General features: G+C 42.5%; 1 protein-coding gene and 1 long non-coding RNA gene across 6 annotated transcripts in view; one reads left to right on the top strand and one right to left on the bottom strand.

Annotated features, from left to right (window-relative positions):
- Window positions 1-24541, top strand: part of LOC102097407 (cytochrome c oxidase assembly factor 1 homolog) — a 56382-nt gene that overhangs the window by 13004 nt on the left and 18837 nt on the right. For 4 of the 5 annotated variants that reach the window (XM_065052101.1, XM_065052097.1, XM_065052100.1 and 1 more), the window contains one exon: window positions 16035-16238. The exons of the other annotated variant lie outside the window; for it this stretch is intronic. The gene's annotated coding sequence lies outside the window, so the exon portion shown is untranslated. The remainder of the gene's footprint in view (window positions 1-16034; window positions 16239-24541) is intronic. 5 annotated transcript variants of the gene reach the window in all.
- LOC135578499 (uncharacterized) overlaps window positions 8883-24541 on the bottom strand; it is a 34019-nt gene continuing 18360 nt past the window's right edge. Inside the window, exons 3-4 of the long non-coding RNA XR_010470206.1 lie at window positions 10687-10952; window positions 8883-8997 (exon numbers count right to left, since the gene is read on the bottom strand). This is a non-coding gene — a long non-coding RNA (uncharacterized LOC135578499). The remainder of the gene's footprint in view (window positions 8998-10686; window positions 10953-24541) is intronic.

Raw genomic sequence — 24541 nt, 5'->3', positions numbered from 1 at the left:
AATTTTGGCTGCCCTTAAAAACACTCTCCAAAAAAATCTTTCTTCCCCTACTTCTTGAAAACCATGGGAGTCATATTCATTGTCCACACTGGTATTTTAAGTAAGTGGCATGTAGGGTGTGGTGGGCTACGTAGTATTCCACTGAACAGCAGGCTAAATCCTTATTCTGAGAGGCTGCAGTTCTGTTAAAAGGTCAGAAATGACAAGGTTGTGTAGTACACCAAAGCTTGCCTGTCTTGACTGAGATGTAAGTAAGAGGTTAACAGTCACGTTTCGATTTACAGAAAAACTTTTACTTTGGTTGCTCTTTTTTTCTTTGCATACCGCATGCTCACGCTGAATGTAAGTATCTCGTGCTGCAATGAGTGAGTCAATTTTAGGTTCCTTTTTCATACAAGTTTTGTTCCTGTTAATTTGTGAAGGGACTCTGTACCAAAAATCAGAACCAGCTATGAAGGAGTTTTTTTTACTTTATCTCTGAAAAAAAGAACACTGCAGTAGGTCTGTCAGTCATTAGATCAAAGGATGCATCTAGTGTACCTCGGTATGCTGTAACGTGAGCTATTTGTTCAGTAGTTAGCTCTAGTTAACTAACATGACTATTCATTCTAAAATAAGCACTTTGGCAGTGTTTGCTCCCAGGCAAATACTTGTTCTCCTACAGCTCTTTCTCAGCTCAGCTGCCTCTGATCCCCTTTGCAAGTGCCGAAGTTGTTAGCCTTTGTAGTCATGAGAGTTAATTACTGCTCATTTTGCTCCCTTTTCTGCATGGCCAAAAGCTTTTATGTCCTTTAGGTGGTTCAGGAGTGGAAAGCCTAGCTTGCATTAAGGGACTGTTTACTTATGCAACATACGATTTATAGTTGCCAAGAAGTGGTCTGCCACATGCGTACTGGCAGGTTGGTGGCTGTGCAGCTGCACTGCTAATTACATATCTGGGCTGGCTGAGCTCAGTGCATCTGACAGTGGAGATAAGCTCTGGGGCAAAGCAGGAGATCGAGGTTGGGTGAACTAGGCCATCTGGGAAGTGGTGGCTAGATGTGACACCTGGGGACAGATGGGGTGGATCTGCTGGGGATGGAGGCTGGACATGTAGAGAGCACAGCAACTAGCCATGATACAGGGCTCTGAGTAAGGAGCAGAGGAAGAAAATTGCAGGCTAAAGCAATTTGTGTAGCAACTAGCTGTGCCCAGCATGGCCCTTTGGTATTGGGCTGGACTCCTTTAGCTTTGGGAGTGGTTGTGGTAGTAGGAGGGGAGCATATATTATTGTTTAGCTTTCATATCAGTCCAAGAAAACTAGGTTTATCTCCCAGCCCCAAAGCATTGTCCTCACCAAAGCGGATATTCAAACACAGTGTTTTTTAGAGGTTGTGGCCTGCAGTAGCAGGAAGCTCAGCAGAGACCACATACTTTTAGCATCTCCGATCTCTGGGGTTTTTTACTTGAATTATGTTTTCCCTTTTCAGCTAAATAAACCATAGCGAAAAGCCTTTCACTGTGTGCTAAGATATTCTCAAATGCTCTTGTTTCCAAGGGCAACTTTACTGGAGGCAGCGATGCAGTCTCAGAACAGAGTTTTTACATGTCCCAGTTATAGATTTACTTTCCATGCTGCTGACAGCTTGATTTGTGAAAGAAAAAAGGACAAAATAGCAAAACAAAACTCAACCCGCAGCCTGTTCAAGAGAGAAAAACACAGACTTGCTGTGCTACAGAGGAAGTGTCAAACGCAAACATTTCAAAGGAGGAAAGCTTCTAGTCTTCAAGAATATTCTTTACAAGAATAAGTCTCATAACTGTAACTATTTTTAAGCTTTAAAAGTTTCCTGTTTAATACCTGTGGGATAAGTCTGTGCAGCTAGCTGGAGGCCAATTTTAACCTTGGACCATTGAAATCTATTGACCTGTGGTTTGGTACAGAGCTGGCCATTGTTTTTTTCCCGCTTTGAAATAAGGGATATCTGGGAAACCTCTAGCACCACCCCCCACCCCCCCACCCCTCCCCCCCCCCAAAAAAATCGCGTGACTGACTCTGCGCTAGACCTGTTTTACTTAGCTGCCTAGTTTTGCAAAGTAGCCAGATACTGAAAATGTTGCTTAATTAAGCAGATGTCAGATGTGGAAACTCACCATGATGCTTTTACACTGAATCTGGTGAATACTAAGAGGACATTAACTGCACGTGTAATTCCAGACCTGTTTCATTCTGGTTTGAAATTTAGCAGCAGCTGTGGAAAGAGAAGGCTGAACTGGGGTGTTCTGCTGTTGAACAAACAATTTTATTTCTAAAGCAAAGTCTCATGGCAATGCACTGCAGGGCTCATGATTCATAAAGCCAGTCGAGCACTGAAGGGAACTGTGTCTCGATTTGCGGCTTATAAAAACAGGAGTTCGCTAATAAACGCATTCTTCAGAATTGCAGGCCGGCACATTCTTGAAAGTGGAGTTCACAGCTTTGTCTTGAACAGTAGACTCCTATGATTACTGCATACTGTGCTTTTATGATAGGTGAGACAGCTTCCTCCTGGCCACTTAGTTATGTCACCATTAAATGAAGAAAAAGAATTGGGATGACCTGGTCTAGAAGGGGTAAAGCAAACAGCAGAGCATTGCCATCGACGAAACAAAACTTGCTTTAAGCGCATTCTCTAGTTACTCTGAGTCACCAGTCCTCAAATATGTTTATTCTCTTCTTCCTCCTCCGTCTTTCCCTAAGCTGTATTACAAAGCGGTGCTTTGACTAGAAGCTGGGGTGCAATATGGGGGCGCTCCTGAGAGCAGGCAGGGGTGGAGACTGTGGGGAGGGACTGAGCTAAGGTACTGAGAAAGACCAGAGCCTAGGTTGCAAAGCTGCTTGAGTCAAATGTTGCTTCTTAAGGCGTCTTAGGAAGTCCCAGGCTGGGTGTTCCTCTCCCTGTCGTCTTCTCATCCTCAGTGCTGGGCATTTCAGTTTTAAATCCAGAATCTTCAGAGGAAAAAAAGTGTTCCCTGGTTATGAAACTGAATGAGTCAAGCATACCTTTGAATTGCTGCATGTATTTCTGACAAGAGGATCCAAGACCTGCAGATTAGAGTCAAGTGTGGTGAATAGTGACCATCCACAGAAACCAGCCCGAATATGGCCATCCAAATGGTTATATTATAAAACTAAGTAGTATAGGTGAGCAGATGTATTTTGCTAAGGCTTAAGAGAGACACAGAGGAAATTATTTTCCATAAATACTAAAGTAGGAAGTATTTCTTAGTTGTTCATAGTGCACTTTTTTTCCTAAAGTCAGCCAAATACACAGTTTTGGGAATGTACTTCTAGTATATGTTGAACTCAGGAATCTGCCTTCACCAATTTAGTTCCCTAATCAAAACACATTAGACATGTTTTCTTCTCTTAGCACATCTGTATATGCATGTGTGTTTGTATATGTATCCGTGTGTGTGTTCCATTACAGTTAGCATTAACTGCAGGCATCTGGGATGAAATGGACTGTAATATTTCCATGCCATCTGCTCAAACAGCAGACTGCCTTCAAAAAGAATACTCAGATGTTCATGAACTGGGATGATGAGGATGATGAACAAGTCTCTGTGTGAGGAAAAAACCTAGTTTCTCAACTGGCAAACTTTTTTTAAAAATCAGAAATTTCTGGTATCTGAAATGCTTTTAAGTGCAGGATTCCGATTTTCTCCTTCATGAAAACTGTGTTAGAACAGCATGTAGACTGAGCAGGACAAAGTTAGCAGTATGATAAAATGTTTTGATATGTTTTCCTAATTTGAGAGAGGGTTTCTCACTCCTCCATGGAAGAGAGCTGCTTGTCAGCATCGGCTGAGGCTGCAGCAAACCCTGTTTCGGTAGCAGCAGCTGTGTCACTGATTTTGCTCTGCTGCGAGAACCCCAGAGCAACAGCAGCACCAGGGGCAGCATTAAGATAGCAAATCTATAGATGAAAGAATGCAAATTTGATTGCAGTATTGGTTATGCTGTTAGTCAGGTTCAGCCAATTGCATTTATGTTGAGCAACACCTAGAGCCTGCTGGAGCCAGTGGGAGTTTTGCCATCAGCTTCCCTGGGGGGTAGGATTTTGCTCATTGTTTGAATTAGCTGTATCTTCACAGGAGCATATGGGAGCAAATGCAAAGGTTTAGAATTGAAGGAGCCAGTAAGCAGCTTTGTGCGTTTACTTTGTTATACAGGTAAAAGCTGAGACTGTATAACCCATCTGCTAGACTTTCAACACATCTCTGTAAAACCCATGTTAGAGTCAGAGCATTCTTTTCTATTTAATTTATGGCCCTGGCTGCCTGAATGAGTGCATCTGGAGCTCAGAAGTCTTATGCCCTTATTGTAAATTAGCTTGAAAAACTGCACACGTTGTCAGACCTTTGCTGTAGAAATGCCAGGCTCTGTAGTTGAGATGCTTTTGTGTATGTGTATGTTTTTTACGTGAAAAGGCTGTTGAACTTCATGCATAAACACTGTTCTCTGTTTCTTTTTTTTTTTTTTTTTTTTCCCCTCCCTCTTTTGTTACAGACTGTGGACTAGCATTGAATATTCAGGGAAAGCTCCCCAGAGAGATTAGGGACATGGACAGATTTTAAACAGGGCCTTAATGCATGGACACGGAAGGACAAACATTCTAGTGGGAATACTAATGCAAATGCCCTGGTTTTGGGTCAAAATGCATTAAACAGTTGCTTTAATGCTAAAGATGCTTTTAAAATCAATACAGACCGGAAATTATCAAATTTATAAATAGAGATTTTGCCATTTCCTCAGTAAAGTAGCCAAAGAGAATAAAAGTACTTCACTGACTGTCTTTGTTGTAAAGCATACAACACTTTCAAGTACCAGTGCTCGAGAGAAGCACATCTACAAAACCCTTTCTGCAGGGCTCAGAATCCCATATCCTACTGAAACTTACTTAAGATAGGAGTTGTCTGTGTCCTTGCTAGAGAGCTGTGAGAACTAAGATGCTTTGACCTGAGTAAACTGCTGTTATCATCAGTTACTCTGATTACACCGTTGTGGAACACAGCCTATTGCTGTTTTTTAATAAATCTATGTTAAAAGAAATTCAGTGAAGCCATTGCACAAACAAGCAGTAACAGTACATATATTTGGGCCAGGTATGCAGCAACTAAACTCAAGTGGAATCCAACTGTAAAAACTGACAACCTAGATGGGTCAGAGTCTGTAACTGGGTTGCATAATATTAATATGGCAATATCAATGTCTCAGTGTGGCTTTAATCACTACATGGTTGGTATTTATCATTAAGCTATGTGCATATTAAAGGAAGGTTTGACAGATTTAAAATAAATGTAGTGAAAAGATATTCCAAGTACCTTATGTTTCTGAAATAAATACGTTGCCCTACCTTTGCTGTATATTTGCCTTATGAGTCCTTCAGCCTGACTCCACATCACTGTTGTGCCCCAGTCTCTGAAATGGAAACAAGTATCATTTGGAGTATAGAAGTGCAGCAGTGTCCGTATAATACTTAGATAATTTAAGTTCCCATTGTGGACCACATTTCATTAACTGTACACTTCATATGACCCATTGACTCTATTGCCACTGTCCCATGTCACAATAATCCCTGGGATTATTTTCCTGCCACTGGGTTGAGGCCCTTTGGCTTAGGTACTGCATGTTTGCAGCTGTTGCAAACATTTGACAGCTTTGAACTCAACATTTCTTAAGCTCCAGCTTAGTTTGGAGCAGAAGAGCAAGTCGTCAGTGAGGAGCCCTGCATCGCTGTGTGCTGCAGCCTGCAACTTTTCATTGCTGCCCGTCTTCTGCATCATCCCTGTAGCACTTCCTTTTGGCTCCTCTTTGCTTTCAGTCATTTCTTTCCAACCTCACAGTTTTTCCTGGTCTGCTTCTCCCTATTGTGCTCTTTAAACCATTCTGTGGACACTAGAAGTTGTTCTCAGGTTTATTCTGCGGGCCAGTTTTGAGGCCATGTTAGGTGTATGCATCCTGTTTGCTACTTGGAAGACAGTGGTCAGGTTCCACTCTGCAGCTATAAGACACAGATAGAACTGCAGCTGCTGTCCGCGGGAGATGTAATTTTAGATTCTTTCAGGATGAGGCGGTCTCTCTAACCTTAGCCTTGCTCTCAGTAATGCCTGTGGTGTAACCACGCTCAACAGTTTGTGGTTTGGATGTTAAAGAGCACAATTCCCATTGAGAAGACGGCTGCTGTTGACATAAATGGCAAGATTTCAAGATTTCTGCGTTCACACATGGCCTTTAAAGCTAATCGGACAGCAAGACCAGTCAGACCTCTCTCCACAGGCTGGTCCTTGCTGGAATTAATACTTTATGAGCCCCTGAGACTGTGCCATTAGTGTTAACCAGGGTGCCCTTGCATGCCTCTGCTTTTCCTCCCTGCCCTAAAACTCACAGTTGTCTTGTAAGAAAAGTGCCACTGTCTTGTCTCCACTTCTCCCATGCTTGGCTGTGTCTCAAAGATGCTTGGAGAAGACGAAATGCCAAAGGGAGGGAGCATTTTTCCAAGCTTGCAGTCCGTACTTTTCCACAGAAAGTGGGATGCACCGTGCAGCTGTCTTGGGTCCTGCTGGGACCACTGCCACCTGATTTGTGTGCTACATGGTTATGGATTAAAAGGTGTGTGGCGGGGGGGGAAGCAAAAAGCAGGCTGGGGATTGAAATGAGGACACTTTACTGGGTTGCTTTCATCCCAAAGGGAAGGTGAATAACTCTTGCGCTTATATCCAGAAGGTGGCACCGGCAGACCGAGCTGCAGGCAGCTCTCCCTGCCCTGCCGGGCCCCCGACAGGCTGGCACCGCCGCCCCGGCTGGAAACAGCCTCGCTAATCCGGGCTCTCAGCCCTCTAAGCCTACATCCAAGCCTGTGCTCTCCTTGCTTGGCTCCAGGCTCTGAACCCACGAGTGACCGGCATGGGGTGACCAACAGTCATAGGTGTGATGGGATCTTGTGGCTTGAATAAGCAACTGAGCCCAAGGACAAGCAAAAGCTTTAAGCAGTGGGATCTTTACCTCCTTGTTACAAAACCAGTTTTGCTGTTGAAGTGGGGAAAAGCCCATCTAAGGACATCATTCAGGGATTTTTTTTAGAAGATGTCTTGCAGCAGCTGCTAGTGCTGTTTGGGCACTGCCGCCTCTGTTAGTAGATGTGTATGTGTTGGTGTCAGCAGCTGAGTTATCACACATGCTGGCAAGTGTTTCTCAGGTGACACAATTCTAAATACTAAATTAAGAGATGGTTCTTTATCTTCTTTGTTTTGGGGGGATTTCTGTGGCTGTGAAAGGCAGACCAGGAACAGCGTTTTGGCATTGTAAATCAAGGCTTTCATCCAAAGTGCAGGCCATGGGGACACCTTCGTGCTGGAGAGCCCTCAGCTCACTGCCCCTGGGCAGTGAAACTGTTTCACTGCAGAAGGGAGTGGATACAATTTTTAAACATGCTTGAGGAGCCAGACAAGTCAGGCTTTTCTGCAAGAGCAATTCTGGCTTACACGTTTCCTTTTTTGAGACGGAAGATAGCTTTCTTAATTTAGTCAATGGTTTTCCAACCTCAGAAACCACAAGGATCCATGCTGGATTTTGGAGATATCCATCTTTCCACATTGGCCAGTCTGTCCCCATTTTCCCTTACTAGCATTATTGCTCTTGGTTACAAAAATAACCTTTTTTCCCCCCTCTTTTCTTCATCCCATCTCACCTCAGCAGGAGCCAAAACCAGGCTCCTGTACCCACCACGCAGAGCCAGCTGCTGGGGTGGGAAGGAGGAGGCAGGCACCAGGCCAGCTGCCAACTGTGGGGCTGCTGCCAGTCCTCATCCTCCAGCTGCTGCCCTCTGCTCCCTCTGTGGCAGCCGTTCAGCCGTGAACACCAGCAGGCAGGAGATCCTTGAGGGAAAGCAGCGAGCTGCCTGCTGATCATGTTGATCACTTTTGAAAAAAAAAAATGCCAACAAAACAACACCCACAATAACCCCCAAACTCCCAGAGCTGTCTTCTGTGATGGTTCTTAGGTGCTATTAGTTGTCATGTGGTGGCATGAAATTGAAAAGTAGGCCACAATAAACTTCTGATATCTGGGCACTGTGTGTTTACTGTGTGACTTCAGTTTAACAGTGTCCTGAAAGGACCTTTGTTCTTTATAGCTATACACTGAGCAGCTAAAAGTAAGGCTCTTTAAAATACAGATAATTAAGTCCATTTAAATTTTAAAGAGGTTTTACACTAAGAAGTAAACATGTAGGTTGAAAATAAGGAGTAGACAAGAAATTATTCTGAGCTGCCCAGTTGACTTTGTGCTGGAACACCATACTTTTTCCCAGATGTTTGTCTGCTGTTGATGACTCTTGGCATTATGCATATGCAGGAAGGCAGAACATGCAGCTGGACAAAAGGACTGCATACAGAGTGAAGATTTTTGAACTTGCAGCCACCTCAGATGTTACTGTTCTTATTTCTGCCTGTGTCCTTTGTTTCTTATATAGTTCCCTTGCTAGACAATGTTAGGGGCTGGGCCTCTTTTCCTTTTTTTTCTTTTTCTTTTTTTTTTTTTTTTTTTTTTTTTTTTGACACCACTTCTGATAGATTCTTTATCACCTGCTCCCTGCAAGGCAAACTGCAGGGCTGCTTCCCTTCTGTAGCAGCTGTGCTGGAGAACTGCTGATGAGGAACAAATAGGAGCTACTGAGCAATCATTTGGAGACTGGCTATTAAAAAAAAAAAGCCAGCTAATTAGAGCTTAGAGAAAGAGGCAACACTTTGTGCAAAAACACCAGAAGGTAGGCCCTCCAAATCCCATACACTCCCTGTAAATAGCCATAATTAACCCCACAGTATTCAATTTATTAATTAAAATTTAATTAATATTTTCTGTCCTTGATGATCATCTTAGAAACAGTCAGGAAAACATAGAGGCAGCTGTGTTTCTGTAGAGCAGCAGTGACATTCAAGAGGATAGAGCCATGTGAGACTCCTCTCCAGTTGTACCTGTGATAAAACAGAAGTGAAACTGGTCTCTGGATTGCTGGCAAAGGAGGGAAGGATGGGAGCCTGTGGAAGCCCCAGTTTTCTTCTCCTGCACGCTTCCAGGCATTACCCTACAAATGCAGCACTCACCTGGGTTGTTTGAAAGTGTGAAAGGGAGGAATAGTGAGAAAATTAATATCATCATTACTTATTTGACCACACCAGCTGAGGGCTGCTGTGCAGCACTGTGCTTCGCTTAGTTTTGATGTTCCGCTTGTTGCTGAGTGAGCTCAGCAGAGATACCTCTCCTGAACTTCTTGGACCCCATCAAAGTAGCACAGTTACTGCTTAAAAATGCTGTGTCTATAGCTTGGCACAATCCTGTTTTACTCCAGGGGTGGGTTTCCTGGTCATTCATGCTACCTATGGTCAGCATGTCAGACATCTGTCAGTGTCAGAGCTCTCTTCTGGAACAAATCCATTGGTATTCCCAAGGGGAAACGTGAGTGTTGTCAACCGTGTAGTTCACTGCAGCGTTTGCTACAGACAGACAGGGTAGATGTGGAAGACACTAAATGTATTTCCTTTAAGGACAGCAGTTCAGCATTGTTCCAGGTTAGGCAGTAGCATTATTTGTGCCCTCACATGTGCTTTTGCTAGAGCACACAACAATTTTTTCGGACATTTTAGTGTTTTTGACCCAGCACTCCTTTGCTGGACTGCAGCATACACCTGTTAGGATTGTTCATACTTGGAACTGAAAAAAAACCCCACCAAGGTCACACATAGAAAATAACAACTGTTATCTACAGGTTCATGAGAGTCTACATGATGTGAGTGCTACGCAGCCTGGCTGCAGTCAGCACACTCAGAAAGGAGCAAATTCTTAACAGTGTGATCATGAACTGTCCTGCAAAAACGGGCCTGTGGGCAAGTGCCCACTGTACAGGCCTGGTGAGAATGGCCACGAGGTAATGAAGGTCTTTTATTCCCCATTTAATAGAAGGGTGCAGACTGACTCAGCAAGAGAACGTACTCGGAGTATGTGGAAAACAAGTCTCACAAGTCATGGGGAAAAAGCTTTCAGTACAGAACTGTTAGACAGAAGAAGCAGGCAGAGGAGATGGGACACAAGTACTATGACCACCATCTTCTTGTCTTCTCTCTGCTTCTCTGGATGAAACATGATGGGTTAGGCAGTCTTTTTTGATACAGCTAGTGGATCAGGCCCTTCTGGTAGTGAAGTGGCATGTCATTTCTCAATCCTAGGGCGGCAGGCACCAAGCTGTTCAGTGCTATGAGGTCAGAAGTGCTTCTGAGCACACCCAGAAGCAGAACTGGAGGTTTCGGCGAACGTCAGCATTAGAAAAGACTAATGTCACAATCTGGAGTCTCTTCACCCTCCAGGCTTTGGTGCATAACTATAGCTTTAGGATCGTCACAGACCCTGCCCTTATGGTCTTTTCTATGGTCACACAAGAAACAAGCCTCAGGCCTGCTAGACCAGGGGTCTAGTTTGGGACTAAACTGTTACATTACAAAAATTACATTTGGCCCTTTGAAGGCAACCACAAGGCTGATGTGGCTCCCGGTGAAAATGAGTTTGGCAATCCTGCACTAGACTGTGAGCTATGTCTCCCATCAGTTGTGTGCTCCAGGCATGGACAACACTTAAGGGCAATAGGGGACTAGAATGAATAAGTTCTTTACCTTTGAGGGGAAAGAAGTGCCTTTCATGCTCTGCAAAGGTACTCATGCAGGGATGTCTCCAGTTCTCCAGTAGCAAGGCCAAAAGGGTGGAGATGAAGATGCCATCGCTATTGCAATGGCTCCACTGGCTTCAGGCTGGGACACCTGACGTGACAATGTTGAGTCACAGCAATATTTAATCTTGTGTTGCCACATGTGATGAAACAGGCCTGATCCATTGTTACACTGTTGGTAATTCCGATGCTGAAAGTTACTGCAGCCTTCATCTGAAAATGAAACTCAAATTAGCACAGTAACTGTCCAACAACTATTGCAACTATTGCCTGACTTCACGTGCATCATTTATCACTTTCTTTCCTTCTTTCTTTCTTCCAGTCTAGTAAATGATTTTTGCTGAATTTTTAGAAATGTACTTCCTGCACCTTTCCACAATTCACCACCTTCTCTGACTTTTACAAAAAGTAAGGCAGGGATAAAAAGCAAAACAAAAAAACCTTAGGCAACTCACTGTTGTTTTGAATTTGGCATTCAGAACAACAAATACATCCAAACGATTTTTGCTTTACTGTTAGTCATTTGTAGTAACCTGCAATTAAAAGGCTCAGCATTTGTCCTCACCTCTTTCTGAAATTACATTTTCCACTTCCGAGGCCCTGGCCTCAGGCCGTGGATTTTTGAAGCAATCATCCCTTGATAATTAATGCTTAAGATGAATGTTGCAACTTTTAACACTGTGTTGCTGAGTAAACATCCAGAAATGCCTGGTACTAAAAAAGAATACAAAAAATACAAGGCTTTTACTGGAAGCTGAAGGTTTTGCAGACACTATCCTTACAGCTCCCGGCTGCAATACGTTTGGTTACCCCTTCTTCTGGATAGGGGTGACTGCCACGCTCAAAAAACCAGAGAAAAATAAATACCACATCTCATCTGTCAGTTCTTTGTGCCACTGACTCATCACCCCAGAAAGCTTGCTGGGAACGATTAGCTCATACCGAGAGGGAGGAGACCGATCTTTGACAAATGATCTGTAGTTGTAACGCAATCAGTGTCATTTTGGATTTTCGTGAAAGGGCATGAGGAAAAGGGATGGACTGGGAGGAGAGGAAGGGGTAAAAATGGAAGATGAAGGAGCAAGTATGGTTAGAAGTTCCCTTTCTCTTTCATATCCCTTTGTTTGTCCTGAGTCTGCCTTTTCTCTGTACAAGCCATAGTTTCCAGTCTTACTAACACAGTTGTTTTTAGCTGTGATAGCAACTCCTCCTATAGGGGGCTTCTGTATGTGACACCACATGCTCCTCAGTAGCATTATCTGAACCTCTCCTTGAGGCATTTTTGGTGCTTTAGAAATTAAGTAACTGTATCATCCCTTTCTAACTTAAATCTGTAGCAAATATAAAGGCAAGTGGGAAAATCTGCAACTTCAGTCACCTGAGAAGGGGAAAGGGGGCCTGGGTTGAGGCTGTCTCCTTGGTTTAGCTATCTGACTTGGGCATTCCAATCCTGATTCAGACCTTTTGGGAGACACCTCATGCCTAACATTTCCCAATCAGTTGGCACAAGGCAGCTGCCTTCTCACCTGAGACTCCTAAGAGAGGAAAAGTGGGAAAACACATGATTTTGTGAGTGGACTCTGTGAAAAGTGGCAGGGGGATCACACTGCACTAACCCCGTACTGCATCCACTAGGCTGGTATGTCCCCCAGAGATCTGATCTCTTAGTGCTGTTTCTCATACATTGAAGCCTTTCCTGGTCCAGCAGAGGCTGGTAACAAAATCCTAAACAGATCAATTAGAACAAGAACAGAATACTACTTTAGACTAGTTTCCCACTCCCCTTTTTTTTTCTTTTTCCTCTCCTTTTCTACCTCCCAGAAGAAAGAAGGGAATTCCCAATCCAGCACACAACTAGCAGGTTGACAAACCAACTTTGGAGCTGGTGGTTTGGGTTTTGTTACCCTTTTACGTTCATTCTGTTCAAAAGAAACCAAAACCCGAAGAGCTCCTGGAAGAGCTTCATGTGTCTGATTCTGCAATTAAGTGTGAAAACGGAACCTCCCACATAATCTTGCCTTTCTGGAAGTGAAGTTCAGGCTTTAAGGAAGATTAGTAAGAGAAACATTCAGCACTAGTCATACTCATTTGGGTAACAGGCAAGTTTCTGCCTGCGCTCACTTCTAATATTCATTATGAATGTGTATTAGTGACTTCCTAAGCAGTAATCCCAGCTGAATAACAAATGAAGTATTGCATTCTGCTGTAATAGTTTCCTGTTCTTTTAGCATTCTTTGTATACCATCAACAGCATGCTGATATATTAACCGGGTGCCTAGAGCTTGGCTATTTTATTATCGTTTGCTTTAGTTATCTGCCCAGATTGCTGATCCTAAAAGTATTAAGCTAATTTTCAGATTATTTCGTCTTGAATTATTTTGTTGTTGTTGTTTATTTGCTCCTTTAAAAGTCTGCCAATAAAGATGAAGACCTCTTTGTGCTAAGTTTAAGTCTCCTCAAAATAGCTTGCTTGCCTTTTTCTGTTGATTTTTCACAGATCCCTTAAAAAATGTGGGTCCAGAAAGCACTACTGCAGGCTACAGTGTTCTTCAGTTACACTTTATGTTAAACATGACACAGATCGTTCAGCATTTTGCTGAACTGAAGCATTACCAAATCCCATGGAATGGAAAATGTGTTGTGAGTAAAAGCAGTGTGTTTTTCAATAACTGCTTAATCCTAAACAGATCATTCAAATGCAGTGTAATAAAGACGCTACTATAGCTGATGAAAAGATTTTGTTTAACCTCAGTGGGCTCTCAGACAGGTGGAGATAATATACTTGCCCTTGCTAACAGCATTCATTTAGCTGTGTTTTATTTAGCTGTGTTTCATTTCCTAGACTGAGAATTAGATTTCCTTCTCTGTTGTTTGTATAGAAAGATTCAAACTACTCCAGAAGGTCATGTGGGACCCAGTGTGTTTAGAAGAAGGAGCTGCATTTGAATAGAAGATACCTCCCAACTTCATGTTCAGCCATTTAGCTTTATTCAAAATAAGCATCCTTACCATGCTTTTGAGCTGATGCCATACAATGGACCGTGCTAGTCTACTGCACACCGTGGCTTGCTGCAATGAGGGACCATAAAAGAGCCTACATAAAGAGCAAGAAGCTGTCTCACGTGCCAGCTCACACACATGTGTGCATGTGTTCACACTGGTGAGCATGTATATTAAGCCATTCAAGTTTATACACCTAAGGCTAGAAATGTTTATCTTTTTTTTCCCCTTGGCTCAATTCCCACTTTATTCAAATCCTGTCCCCAGACTTAACATACTTTGTTCTTACATTGCCTACTTTGAAGTCTAGGAACCTGAAGTGGGCAGGCTCCCAGCACCTTCAGTTGTCTCTGGACCAGACTTCAACTAGTACGTTTTATCTAGAGGACATTTTGAAAGACATTTGACTGTAGCCTTCCACAGCCATTTCATAAGGACCAGGACTTGTAAAGAAGCAAGCAGAGGCACAGAGCAGTTTGATCAAAAGCACAGTCACCTAAGTATCAGGGATCAGGGTAAAGTTTAGGCATCTGACTTCATACTTGCACCAGAGCATAATTTACTGGCTTTGTTTTGTTTTGTCTTTTGCTCTTTCTCCTCCTTACTTCTTCACTGTTAGAATTAAAGTGACCAAGGTAATTTATGCTCCAAATTCCTTCTCTTGTTCTGAAACCAGCAATGAATACTGTAGGTTTTTCTGAAGGAAAACCTTTCTCTTAAGGTGTCACATGCTACAGTTTTTTCCCTGGGAGCATGGGATAGGTAGAAAAAAAGCTCCATTAGTGACCCTTTTGCTATGTAACCTTTCCTTAAAATGTCAGCAACTGGGCTTCCACAGAGAGAACAACAAATATTGAAAGAGGAATGTGAAGGACATTATGAGAGAAGAAAGCAAGAAAAGGGATCTGCTCAGACAAGTTTCTTGGGCAAGGTGATGTAATATGTACTGTAGAAAATCCTAGCGGTTGACATAACTTTCTTTCTAAGTAGCTGTGGCTGCCAGCATGCAGGGAGGAACAAAACATACAGCTGGGAATACAGCTGAGCAGATTGTTTTGTCCAAAAGAAATATAGTAGGTGTAAAACTTGTTTTCAAAAGATGTCATTGAAGCTTAATTGGAAAGTGTCTTATGAATTAAGGCTGAGCGACCAGTGTTGAAAGTCTCATTTCTGTTGGGGCTGTTCATGTCGATACTGTAACATTAACTTCTGCATGCTGGGAGTACTCAAGAGGCTGCTGTTGGGATGCCACAATATGCAGTTCTGTTATAAACTCCCAGTCTTGTTCCTACAATTTGGCAAATGTTTAACAAGCTTTTTAGCAGCTGTCTTGAAAATTCCCTGGCTTTGTATTGACTGACTTGCACATATTTCAGCTTGTTTTCCTACAGAAGCGAGACTTACCTGCTTGTGCGTTGTGCTTGTGTCTGCATCTGTGTATGTACAGTTCGGGACCCTCCCTCTCTGTTGTATGAGACCTGGCAGACAACCACAGGGTCTTTGAGATATTGAAGATACTAGAATTTTGTGGGAGCAGGTGTCTGGATACTGAAGAGAGTCTGATTCTTCTCTGTAGGGGAGAGGCTGCAGGGAGCTGTGCTCTTAGTTGGCTTTGGAGACTCCAAGAGGCTCAAATTCAGAGGAAACCAGGTTTTCTTACTCCACTTCTCACAGAGTTTACTAGTTTAAAGATCTTGACTGCAACCTGAAATGTTTCATCTTTGAAGACACCAGTTCCTCTACTTTGTTCCTCCTGGTACATGTACAGAGCAAAATGCTGCATGTGCAGAGACTGGTAAACATGAAGCGGATAAACTACTAAACAAAAAGTTCCAGCACATGGACTATTGTGGATTTATTCATTATTACCAACAGATGAAGAGCTGTACAGGAAGAACGTCTATTATGAAAATTATATTTAGTTGTAGTACTGAAATACATCATCTGTTACCTCCTTTTCACAAATACTGCTAGTGCTGTTCAGACAGCCAGCAGGCGTGGTTTCATGCAAAAGAGTGTGTGGTTATTTCTGTAAGGTTTTTGTGAATAAGGCTGGACAAAGCTGCAGAAGATCCCTAATGTTTTTGATGGGACTACTGTTATGTCAAAATGCCATGTGCTTACTTCTCACTTTACTGTAAATTGGTTATAGGGAAAACACAGGCAGTAGGGCTGACAGTATGAGATTTTTTCTTGGAGTGGGAAGGCAAAGGACCCCGTTGAATACTTAAGAATGTCTGAATATTCTGCCTCTCCTACATACCCACTCTTTTGTATTTTCTTTTTTTGTTCTAGGTGGTGTCTGGACAAGAACTGTCAGGAGAGTTTTAATAGCTGGATTGAGGCTACTGAGTGATAGCGATTTTGAACCACTGTTTTACAGGAGTGGTACCAAAAAGCCTGCTGTTATGCTGAGTGCTTTACAGGATAAATAACACTCCCTTCTTCCTCAGCTGCCTAAAAATCAAGCCATAGGTGTTGAGCTTCAACCTGAATACGGTAAGTCAGTCCTCAGAAGCCTGCATCCATTGCATGATTAAGCTTAAAATAATTGCATTATAGTTATCAACCTGTCATACACTGTTTTAAACAAAGCCAGGGAAAAATCACTGCAGTGCAATCAAAGAATCATAGAATAGTTTGGGTTGGAAGGGACCTTCAAAGGTCATCTAGTCCAACCCCCAGTGTAGCTGACACATTGCCAAATCTCTCCCTGTTGTACTACAGCTGCAGTAAATTGGGTCTTGTTAGCACATCCCAGCTCTGTGCTGATGTTGGGTTGGATTTCAAGAGCTCCCTAAGTTACAGCAGTGCTGAGGCCAGAAAACTGCAGTAGATCACTAGAAAAGCCCTGCCTGCTGCCAAAACCAGTCGTGCTTCTTGGCCATGACAAAAGCTCAAGATTTCTTTGTGCAACCTCCGTTTACTTCCTAAACTGGAAAGTGCAGAAGACGTCTAAGCTGGCCAGTTGCTTAAGCAAATAAAGTGGTGGTCTACTTTTTCTCCTAGGGTAGAAAAATGGGATCAGAAAGTGATGTTACAGATCAAAGTGGCAACTCTCTATCCCTAAGGGTTACTGTATCCCTAAAGAGACAGTAACCTTTCAAAAACCTCTCTGTCCAGGATACAGTATCCCTAAAGTGTCCCCTAAAGTATCCCTTTCAAAAACCTAGTCTTGGGTTTTGCTTGCAATTTGCTGGGCTCCTTTAAGGGAAAGTTTCCCCCAACTAAAACTTTGGTGACTAGAGAGATTGAGGAGGAAGGGCAGTGTAACTGGCTGCTCTCTTTCTGCACAGAGGTGAAAACCAGCTGGTTGCTCCAGTTGGCCTTTAGGCCAGCATTTGATAAAACTTTGCTCCTTTGCTGTTCCCACTAAATGCTTTCCGGTGTCACACTCGCATGCACAGTCCTTTCCCATTCCCTCATAACCTCCATGCATACTCTTGCATCTTTATAAAAGTCTATTTGTGGCTTGGAAAACTTGTATCAGAAACAGAGCTATTTAAATATCTTGTGATTTCTTATATTTATTATTTCGGCATCTGAGTACAGTTGCTGAAAGTCTGAGAATGGTTGCTGCTTCAATATGAATTACTTCCCCTCCCCACCCCTAAACCAGGTGACATTTTTAGCTTCACATTGTATAGCAGAAAGTACATTAAACATCAGGTCTGACAGAAATGGGAAATAACAGGATGGGGCTGCAGCTTTAGGTGCTGCAAACAGGCCAACTCTCCATATTAAAAATCAACCACTTTTTTGGTTTAAAGTGTGAACAGCCCATCAAAAAGCTATTTCCTGGGTGATGGAATGTATGCCTGCCTAGTTTGCTTCCTATTAGGATATTAACACTTACTGCATCTGTAACTGCAGGTTATTGAAGGAAGAGCTTAACTCTCTACTAGAACCCTGGGACTAATTAAAACATTCCCATTAACATTTAATGAGAAAGTTGTTACTTTCACCAGTAAACTGGCTTATACTTTTAGTCCCATAAAGCACAAATAGCACATACTGAATCATAATTAACAAGCGGATTTAGGGAAGAGTGCAGTTAGAGGAGTGCAGCTTGCTCCATAAGTTAAAAATAATTGGTTGGTTTCTTCTTGCTCTTCCCACCAGTACTGGATATTATATATGCTAACTAACATTCGTCTCTCAGCAAGGCATCCAGACCTTGTAGGGCCAGTTCTGTCTTCCAGTAAGACCTTTGCATCATAAAATGTCCCACACCAATGATCCACAGGGGAAAAATCCCATGCTTGTAGGAACTTCCAAGGCAGGGTATCGCACCATTTGCTTGCCTAGCTGCTTGTCCTGGGTAGAGGAGAACGGCCTGTTAAAAAGAAATAGCCAACACAAAAGGAGAAAAAGAAATGAGACACTTGAGGGTGTGTCTAAAGGATCTAAATATGGAGGGCAGGAAAGGAGGAAGTGTTGCTCTTCTGTGCCCACTTTGGGCAGAGGAGCAGGTCTGGTAAATTTTTGCTCTGTATATCTGTCAGACAGTTCTGCTGTTGTACTCTGGTACTGAGTTATACCTCATTTAAAGTGATTTGATTTACACTGAAGAAGTGTCACATAAGGAATGTAATGTTGGCAGAGTATGGGTCCTCATTAGTAATGTTATAAAGGTTAAAAAAGAATAATACCTCAGTCATTTCACAATGAATTTACAGATAATATAGTAAGAGCAGTGAATAGTGTGTTTTATTCCAAATGTTTCATTTAACAAAGATCAAACACACGTCTGAACACTCTGACTTTGATGCAAATTCCTAATCTGGCCTTCCTCTTGCTTACAGCTGTATAAATCAAGAATTACTCTAATGAAGTGAGCAAAATCATTACCCTTTATAAAAGTCAAAAAAGAGAGTGAGTCTTTTTGCCTCTTCAGCGAATCCCATTTTATTCAATACGAACACAACAGTACATTTAAATGCAATGCAGGAACGGAGCCAACTGGTAAATATTGTTCAGAGTTCTTGAACTGAATGTCCATCTGAGTACTCTTGAACACTGCAGCACTAAATCTTCTTTTCCTGCAATGTAATCTAGTTTCTTTTCCCCAGAAATAATTATATTTCCTTTTTGTGGACAGAGTCTACATGAACCACATAGTTGTCTTCTGAGCAAAAACCTCAAAGACCACGGCTTGTATAATATATATATATTAAAAAAATGACAACCCACAAACTTTTGTTTTGAACTTAAATGCAGTTTTTGAGTCTATCAGCATTTTTAATTCCATACCAGTTTTCTGCATAGTGGAAAATATACAGCCTTGGAAGGGTAACCATTGTCATACATCATTTAAAAACAAATTATCTAGGAAAGTAATTTTTTCCATTATGAAAATGGCTTGTCATATGTTAGTTAAATGAATTAATCACATAGTACAGCTTTCACAACCTCAAAGACTTAGATTATGGCCCATACATTCCCACGTGTAGCAAGAGCAGCTCTCCTCTTCGTATGTACACCACTATCACTCGACAGTTTCTGTTATGTTTTATTCATATGCAATCATAAATCACTCACAAATCAGTCCAAAGACTAAAACTAACCAGACCAGTTCATATTTCTAGTGTGAGCCAGTCTATTTGCACCTCTCTCAGGATTAAAGCATTTCTTGTTGTGATATGGAAAGATTCCAGGTACGTGGTGTTCAACAGGGAAAGATGACAGCATGACATTTTAGGAGAAGTATGCAGGGAGACAGGAGGAAAAGCAACAGGGACAGAAAAGCACATTTGCTTTTGACTCACCCAGGAGAAGAAAGTCAACTGAGCAATAGCTACCCAATTCATCCTTTGATTTAGCACTCTGCTTTCTGGGATTGTTCAGAGAAGGGAAGGCTTAAGGGAGATCTCATTAATATATGTAAATACCTGAAGGGAGAGTGTGAAGAAGAGGAAGCCGGGTTCTTTCCAGCAGTGCCCAATGGTGAGACCAGAGGCAATGGACACACGCTGAAACACAGGAGGTTCCCTCTGAACATCAGGAAACACTTCTTTATTGTGAGGGTGACTAAGTGCTGGCACAGGTTGCCCAGGGAGGATTTGGAGTCCCCATCCTTGGAGATACTCAAAAGCTGTCTGGACATTGTCCTGGGCAAATGGCTGCAGGTGACCCCATTTGAGCAGGAGGATTGGCCAAAGTGACATCCAGAGGTCTCTTCTGATCTCAGCCCTTTTGTGATACTGTGATGCCACTTTGGTTTTCTGTCAGTGAGAAAGTCAGGCACCTAATTTTCTTGGTGGCTCCCTTCAATCAGGAACAGCAAATTTCAGAAGTGCGAAGGATCTCCAGCAGCCAGGAGCTCTGTAAGGACTTTGAACATGCATGTAGAGTTTGCAGGGGGAAGGAATTAAATGCTTTTGGGGTCAGAATGGGCAACCTTACATCTGGCAAATTAATAGAAAAAAAAGAGGAGTGCAAGAATTACATATTACTTCCACTTCAGTCACTCCGAATAACATTCCTGTCTTTTTTGTTTCAAGGAAGGAGAGAGCTGTGACATAACTAATAAATATACTTCCAGGTATCACCTGATGACTACAGCTTTGTGCCAGTGTCACTGGGAGCACAGGAGGGATGATGAGAACTACTGTGAAAGGACTTGTCATGAGCAAAAGCAAAGCAGAAAAATCTGGATGCCTGAATTTTATGACATTTAATTTCAGTGCAGACTACTGAGGCCTCAGTGGTTTCTGGGGTTATAACTTTTCTTCAGGCTGATTTACCATGTCATTGTCCTGTGCAGGATGAAGTTGAGCACATCAAGAGGTGCTTAGGTCCAGGAGCTTTGCAATGCCAGTTGCTGGTGCTCCAATCTGCAACACTTAGCTCCGACCATAGACAAGAATCCCAGACTTTGGGGCTGCACTGCGATCACACTGAGGGAAACATAGAAAAAGGGATGACACACGTCCTCCGTCTCTTGTGACTATCTGGTCTTCTTGAATGCCAGCTCTCTGACATGCTAAGAAATAGCTGATGTGGACTTAATGTAATGGAGGACAGCAGAAAAAGTGAGAAGGCACATTAAGCACCAGTCTCAACACAGCCCTTTCTCAGAATGTGACCTTCCTGGAATGGCTTCCCATCAGCATGGCAAGACAAGGTGGCAATTTCTGTTTCTACCTTAAGTGCATTTAGCAAAAGGACAGAATAGAGGAGGCTGAAACTTTCACAAACATGAACTCTGTAATGCTAAGCTGAGTTCAAGCAAAGGTGCAGTATGTTCAAACCATACCTGGCACACTAGGGCAACCCTGACAAGCAAGATACAGAAGTGCAATTTCAGCTTTAATGTTGAAGTAGCAAGTTTCTGTTTGTCATGTTGAAAAAACAGCATCTTGCCAAGTTAAAAAGAAGGCACTTTTTCATACTGTGCAGTAGACAATCCTATTATCAAATAATGACGTCTTCATCTTTTGATAGTGCCGTTGGAAGGGGAGAAGGAGTTATTTTCACATCTTGCTGTGTTCTGCTTCCACTTTTAATAAATACAAGTGCCCACTGCTGAAAAGCTCCGTGCTAGAGTGCCCAGGTTTCTCTAACAGAGACCTCAGAAAAGCAGTGCTGGGGTTAACATACTGTTTTACCCAGGCGTATACAAGTGTATTGCAGGAGGCACTATGCAAATAGTGTTCACAGAGTTTATAATTTCCTGTTGGAACAGCAAAGAAAAGAAGGTCATTGATTTAAACCAGAGAATACAAATGATTTCCTGCCCACAAAGCTGCCAAATGCTTGGAGTTATTGATTTTTTTTCTTCCCTGCTGCTAACCAAACACTTCTGGTCCTGTCACGGGCATCATCAGCTTATTGACTAAGTAAACATAACCCATTAAGCTGAACATTTTAAAAATAATAGAAAACAACAGTGACTACAGTAAAAAAAAAAAAAAAAAAGGAAAGGAGCAACAGCTCCTGAAGTTAATTAACTTTTATATAGATTCAAGTTTCTGGAATTCAGTCTTGCATCTAAAAGAGAGAGAAAGGAATAAATTGAAAGACTGTGGGGAGAGAGAAAGAAAAAATAAAAATTAAAAAAGCCCTTTCCAAAAGAAACCAAAAAGTGAATGGTGCAGGGAGGTGTGTACCTCAAATTTTAAGACCATAAGGAAAGAAAAAAATATTGCAAAATTTAGATTGAAATGGTAAAAAGGTATGGCAGCAGCATGGTAAAGACATGCTTTTATTTACTTATTAGCAGCAGGAGGTCTGTGCTGTTGTCTGAATATTTTTTTTTGAAGCCAGAGCTGAGCACAGCTGATGCCCGGCCTTGGAACATGTCAGTTTGAAGATGGCACGTACAGTATTAATAAATGTAGAACAATACTTGCTGTCAAGTCGGTTACAAGGCAGTACTTCACTGAAGGGAGCCTGACAATGTCAAAAAGCATTAGACCAAAGCCAGCAAATGCTTTATACGGTACAGCTGAACCCAAAGGATGAATTGATGCCCTGGATCTGACTTTAAGGCATCTGTCTGCTCTGGAGAGCGTGTGTTTGTCTGAAGATGTAGGGAAACAAGTTGCTTTTCTCTCCTCCTCCAACCATCTGCCTACACATGGAAGGCAAGGAGAAAGACACCAGAGAACGAACCACAGTGTGTTGTAAATGGACATGGATGCCTTGGAGACAAAATAATCTTCAGAAGTAGGAGCACAGGCTCAGGAGACGTGTTCAGAGGCTGCTGTGAACAGCAGGGAGATGGCTGCCAGGCTGGGACGCCACAGAGAGGGCTGTCCTTCCCCTGGGGCTGGCTGTTGCAGGTGCAGCTGCTGGCTTCCCCGGCCAAGATCCTTGCGGTCTTTTGGTGTGAGCGCTAGAGCAGCGAGAGATGAGGTGGTGGGAAGAGATACCACGAGGGAAGTAAACAAGCAGATTACAAAGTGATGAAAAATAAGGGTATCAGCCTTCTACACTGACTTAGAAGAAGGTGTGACCAATTTCTTCCACCCCCTCACCCTTGTGCCTGTCACAGAAGAACACTAATAAGGCAGGTAGTCACAGATTATTAATGACCTGTTAACAGCTTCTTTAATTGCCAATAAGTGCCAACTGTGGCTGTTGTAATTATTCTGCTGGTCCTGAAACACACTCTGTGCCAGGCTGCTAAATACCTTTTCTTTTTTTTTCTGGAACACTCTGTCATGCCTCTTCACACGTGTGTACTGCACCAGGCAATTCATACCTAAGTAAAATTACATATTAGGCTATCAGAGCATTTTACAGACATTAAATGTTGTTGTATTCCAGAAAAATAGTAACCATGAAGTATTTAGTCACTTATTTTTACATGTGTGAATTGAGACACGCAAAGTTTATGGTTTTAGCCACAGTGATACAGTGAGTTGGTCTCTGAGCTGCTTATGAAACCTGAAAGCACTGTCTTCTGCTTTGCCTGCTCTGGTGTCATATGAACTGCAAAAGCCACAGGTAAATTGGAAGTAACACCGAGTAGGGGCTTTTTATATCTGAGCAGAGGTCCCTAGGAGTACACTGTGTAAAAGCCATGGTACCTCTTTATCACTTTTTCTAATTCCCACAGAAGAGAGAGCTGACTAGCATGCAATGGGGAAAGAATACAAAAACACACAGAAAAATGTGTGTATTGTGGTCAAAACCAAAGTCTTTCCTCGGCAGCCTTCAATTTAAGAATTCTGTGAGCATGGATCCCTGCCAGCATCATTAAGCAGCAGTGACTCCCCGCTAACTGGTCCTGTTTCCTTTTCTAATGGATCACAGCACAACAATGTATCTCATGTATGCCACGGTTGTCAGATTTCTTTGTCTTTAGCTCTTGGTAATCCAGCATTTGATCAACAAACCCCACAAACACCTATTTGAAGATTACAGTAGCAACAAGTTTATGAGGAAATAATGCATGATTTAGCAGCCCTGTATGAAAGCCACTTGTGAGGGTATGTCTTGAAAACACCATAAAGCAGCCTAATTTTTGAAGATCCCAGCACTTTTAGGATACAGTGATTCTGTAAAGGTATTGCCCATTTTTAAAAATGTCACCCTTCAACAGTACATCGAAGTGTGGTTTGTGCTTTTGTCCAGCTCTTGGACTGCCACACCTCCTTGTTGGGCAAAGCCCTACACTGTAGCTCCATAGGAAAACCTTGTCCCTGTATCCCTGAAGGTATGTTCACCATGGGAAACAGCCCCAGAGTTGTGCTGAACCTGTCTAGGATGGTACATTTTAGGGTGAGAGAGGGGATGGGGCAGGGGCATAGCCCGGTCTCTGGAGACCGAATGCCTGACCTGGCATAGAGTTCCTGTGAAGTCATAACATGCTTCTCTGCCACAGCTCTGAAAAAAAATAAAAAAAATACTGCCTTTCCTAACAGGAGCTATAGGAGGACCTAAGATTTAATGAATGAAATAGAGACATCGTTTAAAGCATTAGAGAGAGATTTATTTTTCCCTCAAATCTTTTCCCACACATGTTCTCAGCAGGAAACTATGGATTGTAGTCAGCTGTTCTCTGAAATTCCTCCTGCCTTGACTCATTTTTGGAAGAGAAGCTGATTCACATCCAACTGTCTTGTGAGCATCCAGCACATCTTTTCCTTTTTCCAAGGATGGATGGATAAATTGGTAGCTACTCCTCAGAGCAAGTTAAGGGTCTGAGCCCAGATGCAGTACGTGCAAACAGTGTGGCAGGTTCCACTACTTCCTTTGCCCTTTTGCTTTCTCCGTCTTGCACAGCTCTGTGCACAAGTTAACAAGCTGGATCTGTCTGAATGGAAACATTCAAGTATTATGAAAGTTTCTTT

Source organism: Columba livia, chromosome 2 (genome assembly GCF_036013475.1).
Source record: "Columba livia isolate bColLiv1 breed racing homer chromosome 2, bColLiv1.pat.W.v2, whole genome shotgun sequence".
In the NCBI taxonomy this organism is placed as follows: domain Eukaryota; kingdom Metazoa; phylum Chordata; class Aves; order Columbiformes; family Columbidae; genus Columba; species Columba livia.
Note: the sequence above shows the minus strand (reverse complement) of the source record. Positions and strands in the feature narration are given on the sequence as shown.